The 14,166-nt window shown below is 39.9% G+C and overlaps 1 protein-coding gene across 1 annotated transcript in view; it reads right to left on the reverse strand.

The window, feature by feature from the left end:
- The window catches only part of ERC2 (ELKS/RAB6-interacting/CAST family member 2), a 944,454-nt gene that overhangs the window by 128,794 nt on the left and 801,494 nt on the right, over positions 1–14,166 (reverse strand). Inside the window, exon 17 of the mRNA XM_040408024.1 lies at positions 98–291. The gene's annotated coding sequence lies outside the window, so the exon portion shown is untranslated. The remainder of the gene's footprint in view (positions 1–97; positions 292–14,166) is intronic.

Genomic DNA, 14,166 nt, shown 5'->3' on the forward strand with positions numbered 1-14,166 from the left:
GTAGATGACATACCGTACAGTATATTTACTGCAATTAGGTAGAACTGGTAAGCTATGTAATATGTCATTCTTAGCTGTGAACTTATCACCCATTTACCTGCTTTGGTGTTAAATGTTGTTCCTTGTTTTCATCAGATGTCTTCCATCTCCTTCCCCTGTTCCTCTTTCCCTAACTGGCCCATTATAGATCAAAGTTCTGGGGTTCTCACTCTAGGCAAAGGTTGGATAGATGATCAATGTACAGCATGAGATCTTGTCGTGACGATGTGACTCCGGCAGAGACGGGATCATCTGCATAAACAAAAGTAGACATGTCTTTTACTTACAAGCGTTAGTTAAAATATACTTAAATTGAAGATAGAGAGTAACCTGTTTTGAGTCCTTCCATTCAAATTGTGGAAAGTTTCCTGGTGACCTTGCTTTCCATATGGCAGAAGCTTTCTTTAATTTGGGGTAAAGATTCTGTTCTGACCACTCCAGGCTCTGCTGTGCCTGGATAAACAGTGAAAGAACTAGGGCACCCTTTCATTTTATTGATCTGTAGGGTCCTAGGGTTCAACCTCCATTAATGATTTATCCCAAGGTAGGACCTCTCCCATTTTTAAACCTACTAAGTAATATTTTAATCATAGGAAAACTCTTTCCATTTGTTTTAAAAGGGTATAGAGACATCATAAAGGGCTGAAGTAGATTCCCTGCAATCTCCTAATTCCTGAGGTCAAGGACAGTGCAGGTTTGAAATGTACATGCCTATAACGAAAACTTGAGGAAACCCTAGGTGAGCCTATTGCTCAATGTCACGTAACCTCCCGTGGCTTCAAAATGTAATAGTAACCTTTACCCCTACACATTGAAAGACTATAATTATGCAATTAAAAGCAATTATGTAGTTCACAGTCCAACATTTGACTCTATAGGAGGCATGTTAGTGGATTGGATCAGTGACCTTTGAAAGTTTTGCACACTGAGCTAGAACAATGAGCCTTTAAAATGATTTTGAAGCATAATCTGATTTCAACATCTGCACAGATTATACAATTAAAAGTGGAACTAGTGGATTGTTGAAATCATTAGCAAGGAATGTCTGCTGTACACAGTGGCTGCCGTTTCTTCGTATCACTCACAGTTATAACCCCCTCCTTCAAACATCTCATGGGACCAGTGTAGTATAAAAATACATCAAGGACCCTTTAAGAGGCCATTATCATTAAAGTCAACTTTTTGCCAACACCACAGGATTTCTTAAACAAATCTCGTTATTCTTAAACAGAAAGAACAACTTTCCTTAAATTAAAATATATGACTCTTTGGCCTAAAGCTGATGTCTACTTATACATTTCATTCACCAACAGCTATGCTTGTTGTCAAAAATGTGCAAAAAATAAATCATTGTAAAAAAAACTAACGCGACAGAAAGCTTTATACGTACATGACGTCTTATGTACCAGGAGTCTTACATATAAGTATTTTGTATCCTCATATAGGAATTGATGTTAATGGTAGGAGAAACAATCAGGTTCTGAAGATGGAAATCTGTCTCATTGGTAGAAACACTTAGTGCTGTTACAATAATGCGGGTCATTAGATCTACAGCCTGGTTGGGATGTGCAGCAGTAATACTGATGTGCCCATTTCAAGATTTGTATTTGTGGCGAAACCAACCTCACCACTGGGTTTTGGAGAGGACTGGCTGCTGGCCTCTTGCCCCTGGATTATGGGCCATATACTAACTTTTAAACCCCTGAACCTATTCAAATGAATTTTGGATACGTTTGTCCCCAAGTTATACTGTTTAAATTGATGTTAGTTATATGTATGGCCAATGTAAACTCACAAAGTTGTAACAATTTATAATAAGTGTAACTTGTCAGCTTGGGAGGAAATGCTGGGTGTGTTTCTATTGTGCCATTGTCCCATTGTGTGTTTAAAGGGTGATGTCTGTCCTATTGTCTGCACATGTGTATTGGTGACTTCTCTTTGTCTTGAGAGATAATTGGATTGCTCCTCAGGTTGTCTCCGGGACAGAGAGGAGGGAACCATGATGCATTGTGGGGATATGTTGTATCTGTCCTATGTCACAGTCTTCATTCTGGTCCTCTGGGGGCGTGAACGATTGGTTGCTGTAGTTACATTGTATGTGTTGTAAATTACTGATTGGTTATATTTCAAACCCCTGTGGGCAGTACTATGTTTGTGGTTTATGAATAAAAGAGGCTGTACGTGAAGTACAGTCAGACCACTGTTTGACCCTCAACACGGAGCCTTATATCGTTATTGGGGGGATCCGCTGTATGCTGTTAGGGACTGATTGCCAGGAGGGTAAGCTGATTCCTGTTCGTCTGCTAGCAGCTATTCGTGAGGTTCCAGTTTGGAGTGCTATTTTGTATCCAGTTCGGGAGTTTGGTGTATCCTGCAGTAGCTGTGCCTGTCTCTCAGAAAGGGGCTTATCGCCTAAACGGATTTTAACCCCTGGTCTGCTGAAACGGTTCGTTACAGTATTTATTTATTTTATGCACTTATATATTATAGTATATTCCGCAGCGCTTTACAGACATTAGCCTCAAGCTGTCCCCAAGGGGGCTTACAATCTAAGTCCCCTATCAGTATGTCTGGAGTGTGGGAGCAGACTACAGTACCTGGAGGAAACCCACGCAAACATAGAGAACATACAAACTGTCTGGATTTCATTATGTTAAGTTCATAGAGAGGCTTTCCCAGAGACATATACAGTAATTAACAGCTTCCCCCTGAATGCATTCTAGGCCTTAGTGACCCAAATTTTTTTTTCCCTTTTTTGACCCTTGCATTTCAAGAGCTATAACTTCGTCAAAGTATCCTTATGAGGGCTTGTTTTTTGAAAGACAAGTTGTGGTTTTTAATGGTACCTTTTTGGTGTCCATATAATCACTGATTAAATTTTATTAACTGTTTCTGGGGAGGAATGAAAAAAATGGAATGGAAAAAAATAGAAATACCACCATTGCCCTTTTACGTTGTAAATTGTGCGACATTCACTTTACAGCACGAATAACACTTCATTAAATTCTTGATTTTACACTTATTAGTCCCACAAGGGGACTTTGAAATGCGATCCTTTGCTTGCTCACACAGTACAGTGTACTACCTATGTACTGCAGTATATTATGCTGTCAGTAGAAACTGACAAGCAACCTATTAGGCTGTGCCTCTAACACAACTTAATAGGCATACACAGAGGGCAGACCTTGGGGGCGTCATTAAAACCCTGGCTGCCCTGTGAAGACATGGGCACCCATCAATCTAGTTTGCAGCGGTGCCCATGGGTGACAAAGGGAGTCCCCTCCCTCTGAAAGCATTTAAATGCCACAGACACTTGACGAATACCACGCCTCGTGCCCGCTTGGCGTCACCTACGTTGAGCTCACGAGACACAGTATGGTCACTTGTTACCAAAGTGTGACGTTACGCCCTCCTGAGGAGCAGGTAAGGTCAGCTTGGTACGGTTTACACATACACATCCTGTCCACGCGGGCACAGAGAGGAAACAAGCTGAGAGAGCCTTTTCACTGCCACAGTGAAAACAGCGCTGTCTCAGGCGGGGTATCTGCCACCAGATTCTCGTTTGATATAAGCACGGTCCACTAACGGGATTATATAGGGTGAGAAACCAACCCGCGGTAGCTTATAACTAGGCCGAAACACGGACGTGGGGATTCGTGATCGAGATACAAGATAGCACAAGAATAAATTATATATTTAATCACCTTAAGGGCACACTAGATATAACACAATATACACAGAGAATATATACAGTGGTCTGAGGTTACAGATACAGGTGATATAGGTACAACAGGGTTAAGCAGAACAATAAGTCAGTTTACCAGATATATGAGTCATTTGGGTAGTGATGAGTTCGGAGGCAGTGATGTCAGCCAGTTGCAGGTCCCTCCAAACACATTGCACGATGTGACCCCCTTTCAGAGAAAGATGCCGCCCGCTGGCTTGCATGGGCTTATGACCTGTAGCCGGCCGCTCCCCTCCCCGCCTATGGGTAGGGTCCACCCCTTCTTCTCTGGTGCTGGGAACAAATGACCCATAAAACCCCTTAGGACTCATAGCCCCAGACCAGAATGTCGCACGAAGATGGTTTCAGGCCCAATTGATCCACCTGGGTTTTGGCTACAACTAGAATTCAAACATGGTGCCGCTATGTGGTTTCTGTGGGAAGATATGTATATCTCCCCTCCCGGGCATCCTAGCCTCAAGCCAGGACGACGTGGACGTTTGGCTTTGCCCCAGGATCGCCAAAAGATCACTGAATTATGTCGGAGATGGACGGACGATTCATAATTCCTTATGAAATGTAGGTGCCAACATGTCTGGGAGGTATCATTGATCCTGGCAAGGGCTGATACCTCCTGCTGGGGTTTTTCCTGCAGGATCCGTGCTGTCTGACTGGAGATGTGAAATGTAACCAAATGTGGCCTGCTAGGAGTTTTCTTCTATCTGGCTGCGGCTTTGAAGCAGGGCCCCCCTGTGGAACTTGATTTCCTCTGCCATCTTTCAGCAAATGGTGGGTGTGAGGACATGGCTGACAGTAAATATTAATCCATATTTCTTACAGACACTATTTACAATGGCATCTAACTGGTTAATAGGCGGGGAATTATGTTTTTGCTGATCTGGGCCTTTAGGGTGGGAGCCCGGCTGTCTTCGCTGCATGAGACCTGGATTGCACAGACTAGGTAAACATAAGAAGGTGGTGAACTAGAATAATGACCTCTGTAAAATCGGTGATCATTAAAGGGTTAAGAAATAGACTAAATCAATAACATTTTTAGAAAACAGCCTAAATAGGTTTTCTGGTTGTCTGGCCTTTCACGAAGTAGCAGCATGAATTTGAAAGTAATATCTGTGTGAACTTGCAAATTTCTGCAGCTATTGGCAGTCGAAAGTGGGTGTTTTGTGGCAATCTCATCACCTTATCAAAACGCAGCTTCCAGTTAAGTCCACAGATCCCCTGAAGTCCCCTGAGTATCTCATCTATGAACCAGCAGCTTTAGAGGACAATTTTTTTTTTAATGTATTACATGTACAATGCATTAATTTCAACTGGTACCGTGCAATGTTTCATTTCCCCTGTGTTGGTGCTGCAGGGAAATTAAACACCTTCTGGTGAGCTCCTACTTAGATGATTACTAAAGGCCATTTTTCTCTTTAAGCACTTCTATAAATTAAGTCAATAAACATAAGTTTTCTAAAATTGAAAATTACATGACATTACACTCAATTTCCCTTGTTTTACCAGTCATCCTATAAAATCCAGGATATGATGTTCCGTTGCAGCTAAATTATTTTATAGACAACATAATAGACTGATATATACTTAACACCATTTGATATTAATAGTTAATATCCATTTGGAGGTTTGTATTATGTGATATTGGTCCAGTGTGTGCCTAGAGACGGCTAATTGGTTACCCATTTGCCTAATTCTACTTCCTCCTTGCATTCGTTTTTATATACATCCTGGTCATCAATATCAGGTATCTAACTGCAGGATAGAAATTCATTCATGTTTTCCCCCTGTTTCCTTAGCATGTGATTCTCCTGGGCCTCTTAGGATGCACTTAATAAGTAACATATTATTTTGCCAAAAGGAGATCCTTGAGCTGGCCTGGGGAATGTATCACAAATTAGTAACAGAGCCACAAAACAGTTGTTACTTCAAGTCAGTTTTGCAAAAAATATATTAAAAAAATTAGAACATAAGGAACAAAGCATTCTAAATAAAGTCTAGGCATAAACTATTTGTTTCTAAATATTACTTTGTATATTAACATATTATTATTAATAAAGCGCCATTCATGCTATGGTGCTGTACATATTAAAAGGGGTATACATACATAATACAGACAATTACACACTAAAGTTCTTGACTCTACCTAGTTAATTCCTACACCCCCTGCGAAAAAATTGGAGGAACATTATTAAGGGGGATGCCCAGGCTTAGATAAAAGGGTCTGTTTTTTTGTTTTCTCGGAAACAGCACCACCCTTGTCCATGGGCTGTGTTTGGTATGGAAACTCAGCTAGATTCACTTTGTTAAGGAAGTGGATGTAGATCTGCTGTGCCACTGAACAGATTTGACTTAGAGCTACTCCTAAGGGCATTATCTTCACCCCTAAGACCTATACAGGGATCTGGACTTCGATGCAGGGGAAACATCAGGCTGCTACCTTTGGAGTAGTCTCTTTTCAATGGCTGTTGACTCGCAGGGGTCAAGAGACAACAGTGTGGTGCACCCAGGGATTAGGCAAAATTGTAGTCAGGAAACAAGACAAGTTCATGGCAGAGTATGAGAGTATGTGCAATCCAGTAAATAGTCCAAAGATCAGGGTGGGCAGCACAGGGTCAAAATGAGGAACAAGCAGAGGAGTGGTAAGGCAGCAAAGGCTCTAATCTAGAAATTGGCAGAGATCTATACATGCAAAGCAAACAGGACAATGGTGCACCTTTGCAGGACACTAACAAACTAGATTCCGTTGTTCAGGCACCCTCTCCAGTTGAAAGGTTCCCTATATAACCATGGGCATGCTGCCATTTATGAGGCTGAGAGGTATGCACTCATGCTCCCTACAAAGAAGGGAGGCTGGAGGTGTGGAATACAGGCCCATCAGACCCCATGCTGAAGTGATCTGGCGGCAGCCCTGAATGCACAGGTGTATGCCAAGGGGAATGGACCACCAGAGGAAACACATGGACATGGTGAGTAATCCAGTGGTTGGATGTTGGATAACAAACTTTAATGGGGGCAGGATGAAACACCAGACCTTGGGCAAAAATTGAGCTTTTTCTGGGGAAAAGAAAAATCAAAGCCATTTTTGTAATCTTTGACAACCTCATTAATAATAATACATCACAGAAATGTCAACAATGTTGTCAGATAATTAACCCTACATTTACAGATTGAAATAATTTTAATTGAAGAAAGTAAGATGGTTGCAATGTAATTTACTGTTAGTTTATGAAAATCGAACCTAATAAAAAATATGTCAATAAATTATCCAGGTAATGTTCTTATAGTAGCAGAATGGAGCTAAGATTTCAAAGACTGGCCACATATAGGCATGGACTGGTATAGATTATACATTGAAGGTTTCAGTATGTATATCAGATACGGCTAAAATATTAACCCAAAATCAAAATGTTTCTAATTGCTACAAAAGACTCTGAAATATGAATGTGGTAAGGCTGTCCAGCATTAGGATCTGTCAAAGTGGAAATCAATTAACCTAAATTATATTGTCACACCTAGGCAACATGCATAAACCTAGTAGTTTGAAAAGGGTTATCTCATGAAGAGAATCACTTTCCATGTGTCTTATTAGGTCTGCACGGGTCCCAAATCTAGGAGCCAGAATTGAGAGCCACTCTAGCTGATATAGTCAGTCCACGCAGTGGTTTATGTGTTGCCCTGGAGCAGGGAGTACTTTGATATTTGGATATTTGCCTATATTCCCTAAGCAAAGTTAAAACTTCTTACTTTATTTCTCTTAAAAGGGTTAACTTATACTGTTTAATACTGTGTACCTGCATTTTATAGGTTGTGATATATAGCATGTTCATTATCACTGTATTTACATGGCTCTGTGGAAAGGGTTAATGAATACTGAGAGACTGTTAGGGCTTTAATTGGGAAGCTGGTAATTCTCCACATCTGCCATAGGGTTTAAAGAAGACCATGTTTTGGAGGGAAAAACCCAGACTTGTTTACCACCATGTTTTGGAGGGGAAAAACCCAGACTTGTTTACCACCAAAAAGCACACAGCCTGACCTTATGTCTGGAAACTGCTTTTTGTCTGGAAAACCTGCTGTGTCATTGCCATTGAGTATCATTGAAGCTTTAATATAAGTTCTCCACTCCACCACTCCCACTAGAAAGTTCTAGTCTAGCAAAAAACGTATATAAGAAGAGCAGTCAGAGCCCCTAGTGTGCTGCAGTTAGGGAACAGTGCTTGGAAGAGGAGACTCTGCCAGACTACTGAGTGACCAGAAAAAGACGCTGAGACGGAGATATGCTGCCACAGACCCTCGATCACCAGCCTTGGACCAGGGTACCAGCCTTCTGAAGAGAAAGAGGCAAAGCTAGCTCAGGCCTTTCCTCAGCATGAAACCCTTCTTCTGCCATGGAGGAGACTGGGGAAGCCAGCCCAATGCCTCGCCTGTATTGTTTTGTACCCAAATTCCTCCAGTAAAGAAGCACCCTGGTTTACTGCAGACCCTGACTCTCTGGACTTATTTCCCATTGGGGTGCACCAAGCCTTACCATCCCTTCCAGAGAGCAGCAACACGTGGTGACACCTTGACGGTGTCCGGGGGACCCAGGGTAGCGTTGGGGCCACCCCAAACCCGGCCACTGCATTTACCTTTCATTTGAATGACTGCCTTTTGAAACTACAATTTCTGGCCAGGTACAACTGTCTTGTCTTTTGGTAGCATGTTATAGAGTTTGAAGAGCTGAGCAGACCGATATATAGTTTTATGAAAAAAATATTTTCAAAATAATTTAATATTTAGTTGTTTAAAATCCTTTCTGCCTCTAGTTTTTTTTTTTGTCCAAGTGGCAATCCTATTCACACAGGGAAGGCTCATTCATTGACTGAGACCACCCATTGGACTCATAAGCCCAGTGTTTCTTAGGGAAACTATCAATGACAATGAAATCCAAGAAAACGTTATCTACCTTGAGATTGGGTTTTAACATCCAATACTGTAAATGGGCATTTTCACCCAGGAACACATTAGGACCTCATAATCATTTTATGACATGTTTTGCCAGGAAAAATTTTCATTCCGCCTAGTAAATAAAGTTTTCTATCAACCATTCCTTGGAAACACAAAAGTAGCAAAGCTGCTTAAATTCTCCAAGACGTTTTTCATGTATGATGATGACAAGCAAATTTTGGTATGCATTAACATGGAACATATCAACACATAACCCCAGGCAAGATCACTTGGAATTCTTAATATGGCTCTCCACGTTTAGCCACTGTGCATTAAATGGTCATAAACTTCCCAGAAGGGACTAGAAGGGCTAATTACTTTTCAAATTCCATAGGATGGTAAAATCAAGTAGAGGGAGAAGGATACCTCCCACTGGTTTAACAAGATAATCTGTCTTCTAAGTTCACAGCTTTAGGTCTGTATGTGGTTTAGTATGCACTGCCATAAAAAAGGATAAAAGCGAATAAAGTTTTTCAATAAAATGAATGTCCCCTTAACAATTCTTCTTAGACTGTGTGTATAATGAACCCTGATTTTCCAGTGCTGTCAATAATAACTGTATGTTTTTAATATATTTTTTTACAAAAATAAAACTTAACACTTAGTAGGATGGTAAAGAAAAAAAAAAGAATTACTGGTATAATAATAATAATTATGGCAGAACCAACAAACAACGAGGATCAGGAGTCGTAAAAATAAGCAAAATATTTCTCTTGTTTTCCCCTCTAGGGATTGGGTTTGGAAATAAAAATGTCAACACTCTATTTCATCAGTTTGCCCAGTTATTTGAGGTATCAATGGCCAAAAAGATATTTTGTACCCACGCACTGAGATGAACTCGGCATTACCCAATGCTAACAGCATTAACCACAGTGATTAGGAGGGCAACAACTGGAAAATCCCAATTGTTTTCCTGTAAAAGAAAGAAAATAAGGAAATTCTTGTTTGTCTCTTGGGGACATCGGCTGGCCTCAGAAAACCAATGAATTTATGCAAAGAATAACATAACATAAGGGTAAGTCTGCAGAACAAGAAGAAATTCCCATCAGCTCGATGATATGATGTGTACTTTATACTTCACACCACCGATTTCCACAAATGTCTGTTTTTCCTTTTGTGAAATGTTATACGTTCCAGGCTCTGGTACCTTTAACTCACACTGTTCTCCTCTCTAGGTGTTGAAATGTTGAGATGGACTAACTGGGATGGTGAAACGTACAAGAAAAATAAAAACAGCCAAAATGGGACATTGATCTCCCGGGAGCGCTAAAGAGTTCAGCACATGCAAAAATCCAAAAACTTTGAGGGAAGTCATTCCAGAAATGCAGAGGCACAAGGGCGCCACCGTCCAGAGGAACCTATCTAAATTACTTAAGTATGTAACAATATATCAATTTTAAATCAAGCTTGTCAATGCTGTACTCAAAGCTTAAATCTTTCTGGTTAGATTACAAGGTGGAGTAAAATGAAAGATCTAACTAATCTAGGATCAACTTTTTCTCAGTTCAAAGGCTATGGCCCTCTCTCCGCAGGATCAATTGCAACGTCCTTTGAAGAATTGCCCTTAAGTTCATTGAAGAAATTTCACTGACTATGACAGATTTCAGCTTTAAAAAAGATAACAGAAGTTCAAAAATGACAGCCAGTGTGTAAGGTATTCTTTACGTTATATATGAAATGGGTGTACCCTTAACTCACATGGCTGAGAAATGTATAGAAGAAAAAACTACATTCAAAATGATAAGGTTACAAAAACATAAAATGAATGCATTTATATAGAGATACAGGGAGACATTTATAATTTGTGGTTGTTTTTGTGACCTAAAATGATGACTGTTACTAATGTTTATTACTTCTGTGATGCTATAGAATATCAAGAAAAATCAATCAAAATGCATTAAAACCTATGTCCAACTTTTTTTGCTCTAATGTGTCTAAAATGAAAATGGAGCAACTTTGCAAGCAGCCTTATTAAAATATCCTATTGTTTTGTATCTATAGCCTCAGTGTAGACCTTTGTGTTCACCATATGAGTAAAATTACTAAAATTATTTCGCACAGGCTTTAACATGAATCATCTGGTAGCACTTTTTTTTTTAATAGGATAGTAAAACAACTTGCTCCTTAAGTGTCTTTTATAATGAAAATAGCAAAAACTCAAACGTGAACACATCCTAAGAAATAAGATTAAAATATTTGGTTCAATTAGAAATAAAAAACAATCAGCGAGCCAGGTATTCATACTCAGAATGGGTGACACATGTTCCATCCTTGGATCCCAGGTTGCAGATTCTGTACTTTACCAAGCAGAAAATGTAGCATACTTCCTTGCAGAAGTGAAAGAGTTGCTCTCAGCTTAGGCATTAATTAAATATCCACAGTATATGCTATATATGCCTAATAGGTGCGAGTCTCTCCTCTAAGACTGTTGGCAGAATTGAGACCAATTGGGAGAACTAGGATTTGGTGACCGCTGTTCACCGATTCCCAGCTTTCACATTCTGCATGCACTTCAGTGGAGAGGTGGCTGTGCTTGTGCATGGACCCCACTACTGAAGTCTATGCACAATAGGCTGGGTTCACATCACTGTTTCGTTTTCCGTTCTTCTGATCCGTCAGAAGAACAGAAAACAACAACAAAAAAATGGATCCTGTATTTTAACCCCTTAAGCCCTATTTCACCTTAAGGACTTGGCCATTTTTTTGCAAATCTGACCAGTGTCACTTTAAGTGCTGATAACTTTAAAACGCTTTGACTTACCCAGGCCGTTCTGAGATAGTTTTTTCGTCACATATTGTACTTCATGACACTGCTAAAATTGGGTCCCAAAAGTTACCAAAAATTTGGAAAAATTTGCAAATTTCAAAGTTTCAGTTTCTCTACTTCTGTAATACATAGTAATACCCCCAAAAATTGTGATGACTTTACATTCCCCATATGTCTACTTCATGTTTGTAGCATTTTGGGAATGATATTTAATTTTTTGGGGATGTTACAAGGCTTAGAAGTTTAGAAGCAAATCTTGAAATTTTCAAAAACCCAATTTTTAGGGACCAGTTCAGGTCTGAAGTCACTTTGCGAGGCTTACATAATAGAAACCGCCCAAAAATGACCCCATTCTATAAACTTCACCCCTCAAGGTATTTAAAACTGATTTTACAAACTTCGTTAACCCTTTAGGTGTTGCACAAGTGTTATTGGCAAATGGGGATGAAATGTGAGAATTTCATTTTTTTGCCTAATTTTCCATTTTAACCCATTTTTTCCACTAACAAAGCAAGGGTTAACAGCCAAACAACTCTGCCGTTTACAGAAACACCCCATATGTGGCCGTAAACTACTGTACGGGCACACAGTAGGGCGTAGAGGGAAAGGTGCGCCGTATGGTTTTTGGAAGCCAGATTTTGCTGGACTGGTTTTTTGACACCATGTCCCATTTGAAGCCCCCCTGATGCACCCCTAGAGTAGAAACTCCATAAAAGTGACCCCATCTAAGAAACTACACCCCTCAAGGTATTCAAAACTGATTTTACAAACTTTGTTAACCTTTTAGGTGTTGCACAAGATTTAATGGAAAATAGAGATACAATTTCAAAATTTCACTTTTTTGGCAGATTTTCCATTTTAATATTTTTTTTCCAGTTACAAAGCAAGGGTTAACAGCCAAACAAAACTCATTATTTATGGCCCTGATTCTGTAGTTTACAGAAACACCCCATATGTGGTCGTAAACCGCTGTACGGGCACGCGGCAGGGTGCAGAAGGAAAGGAATGCCATACGGTTTTTGGAAGGCAGATTTTGCTGGACTGTTATTTTTGACACCATGTCCCATTTGAAGCCCCCCTGATGCACCCCTAGAGTAGAAACTCCAAAAAAGTGACCCCATTTTAGAAACTGCAGGATAGGGTGGCAGTTTTGGGTACATATGATTTTTGGTTGCTCTATATTACACTTTTTTGTGTGGCAAGGTAACAAGAAATAGATTTTTTGGCACGTTTATTTTTTTGTTATTTACAACATTTTTTTACACCATTTTTATTTTTATTTTTTTACGGTGGTCACCTGAGGGGTTGGGTCATGTGATATTTTTATAGAGCCGGTCGATACGGACGCGGCGATACCTAATATGTATACTTTTTTTTATTTATTTAAGTTTTACACAATGATTTCATTTTTGAAACAAAAAAGTTTTAGTGTTTCCATAGTCTGAGAGCCATAGTTTTTTCAGTTTTTGGGCGATTATCTTGGGTAGGGTATGATTTTTGCGGGATGAGATGACGGTTTGATTGGTACTATTTTGGCGAACATGCGACTTTTTTGATCACTTTTATTACCTTTTTTGGGAAGTAAGGTGGGCAAAATTTCAATTTCCTAATTCCTAGCTCCCTCTTATGTTAACTTTTTCCATACAGCGGTCCGTACGGTCCGTATCTGCACAGATGTCAGCCGTTTATACCAGGGTGTCAGCAATGTGCTGACACCCTGGTATACCCACTGGCCACCAATGAATTTTCACAACTCCCCCCCCCCTGCACCACCCGCCGGCAAAAAATCATGCAGGGGTGCAGGGGGGGTGGAAAATCTATATTTGAGGGACACCAAAGTTTCTGATCCCCGCTTTATTTAAAATTAGGACGTACCGGTACGCCCTGAGTCCTTAAGGACTCGGGAAATAGAGCGTACCGGTACGCCCTGCGTCCTTAAGGGGTTAAGCATCCTTTATTCTCAGTTGTGCACATTTTGCATCTGTTTTAGCCATTTCCATCAGAGATGCGTTATTTTACACAGAATTATTATTTTTTTCCATCTGAAGTAATAGGTCTCAGATGGAAATGGCTAAAACGGATGCTAAACATGTATAACTCTGTATAACAGATGCTTAAAATATAGGATTTGTTTTTTCTGTGTTTTCAGTTCTTCTGACGGATCAGAAGAACGAAAAACAAACAGGGTTGTGAACCTAGCATTACAAGTGCTTGCCAAGCTCTTCATGCAACACCTATAACCTTCAATGGGGAGGACCAATATCAAGTGGAGGATCACCATGGACTTCTAAGACCCTATGGCTCAGGGCAACCAGTGCCTACCTGAGCCTTTGCCTATTTGAATGCTAAAATGAACAGATTATTCTGTGAGCCATATACTAGGAATCCGAACAGAATCTACTTTGGACAGGACAGTTGACAAACACCTAATGCCAATGGATTAGTGGGCCAACTGTTTAATCTATCAACTGCTGTACTTACCGTATATTTGAGGGACAATACATGTATAATAGGTAAAAAACCTCCAAGATGTTATCAGAAGATCAATAAAATATTTTTAAAGATAAAAATCAATGGTAGTTATATTCTATTATTTATTTTTTTAATCTAGAATTCATTGCAGTCAGCGTTT

This window comes from Bufo bufo, chromosome 9 (assembly GCF_905171765.1).
Source record: "Bufo bufo chromosome 9, aBufBuf1.1, whole genome shotgun sequence".
NCBI lineage: Eukaryota > Metazoa > Chordata > Amphibia > Anura > Bufonidae > Bufo > Bufo bufo.